We start from the raw sequence: 1,725 nt of genomic DNA on the forward strand, positions 1-1,725 counted from the left end.
AAGTCTTTCTTAAATCATATTCATTAATTTTCTATCAAAAGTCAGGGTCTTGTTTTATATGACTGAGTAGTATTCCATAGAGCATATAGAATCCATTCTTCTGTTTGTGGACATTTAGATTGGTTCCTCGTTTTAGTAATTGTGAATAATGCTGCAATAAACATAGATGTGCAAGCACTTTTCCTACTGAGTGTTCTTCTATCCTTTGGATAGACACCCAGGAGTGGAATTGATGGATCAGATGGTAGTTCTATTTGTGGATCATTGAAGGATCTCCATATTGTTCTCCACAATGGCTGGACCAATTTACATTTCCACCAACAATGTAGGAGACTTCTTCTATCACCACATCCCCGACAGCACTTATCATTTTATTTTTTTTAAATCTTACTCATTCTGACTGGGTTTAGGTGGCATCACATTGTGGTTTTGATCTGCATTTCCCTTATGATGAGGATACTGAGCATTTTTTCATATGCATTTTGGCTGTTCATATGTTCATATGTCTTCCTTAGAGAGTTGTTTTTTCAATTCCTTTTACACTTTTTAATTCGGTTAATTTTTTTTTGTAAGCTGCTTGAGTTCCCTGTGTATTCTGGTTATTTGTCCCTTATCTGAAGCATAGTTGACAAAAATATTTTCCCATTCAGAGGATTGTTGATTCACACTAATTAAAGTGTCTTTTGCTGTGTAGAAACTTCTTAATCTGTTGATATTCTCTTGTCTATTTCTGGGATTACTGCCTGCTCTTTGGGAGTTTTATTTAAGAAGTCTTTGCCTACTCCAATATCTTCCAGAGTTTCCCCAGTGTTTTCCACCAGTAGTTTTATCATTTGAGATCTTTGATCCATACTGAGATGAATTTTGATAACAGTGAGAGGTAGGAGTTCAGATTCATCTTTCTACAGGTGGATACCTAATTTTTCCAGCATCATTTGCTAAAGAGGTTTGCATTTTCCCTCTGGATTGACTGGTATACTTCATCAAAAAAATCAGTTGGCTGTATGTTTTGGAGTTTATTTTAGGGTCTCTATTCTGTTCCATTGGTCTATATGTCTGTGCCAGAACCATGCTATTTTGTGTATCACAGCTTTGTAATATATTTTGGAGTCAGGAAGTGAGATGCCTCCTACTCCACTCTTCTTGCACAGGATGGCTTTGGTATTACAGGATCCTTTACAATTCCAGACAAAATCTGTGATTTTTTTCTAGATCTGTGATGAATGTCTCTGGCACTTTGATTGTGATAGCATTAAATATGTAGATTAATTTGGGTAGAATTGCCATTTCGATTATATTAATTCTTCCAATCCAGAAAAATGGGATGTCCTTCCACACTTTTGTGTCATTTTCAATTTTTTCTTTTAGCTTTTCATAGCTTTCCTTTTACAGGTCATTGATTTCTTTGGTTAGCTTCTATTCCTAAGTATCTTTTCTTTTTTTGGAGAGGTTTTTGCTATAGGGTGCGTGGGCTCACCAGCAAGACAGAATCTCTCCCCAAGGTGGATTGATGGCCATGCTGCAATCTTTTCTCCTCCAGTCTCCTTTCGGGATTTTGAGCACATACGTACATAAGCCCAGCATGAGTTTTAAGCTGCCAGGTCCAGGTCTCGAATCACGGTCAACTATGTAGAAGTCCAGTGACACAGCCATTACACCATCTGCTGGTCCCTATTCCTAAGTATCTTATACTTTTTGTGGCTATGGTACATCAAATTACTTTCT

This window comes from Tupaia chinensis, unplaced genomic scaffold (assembly GCF_000334495.1).
Source record: "Tupaia chinensis unplaced genomic scaffold, TupChi_1.0 Scaffold141861_1, whole genome shotgun sequence".
In the NCBI taxonomy this organism is placed as follows: Eukaryota; Metazoa; Chordata; class Mammalia; order Scandentia; family Tupaiidae; genus Tupaia; species Tupaia belangeri.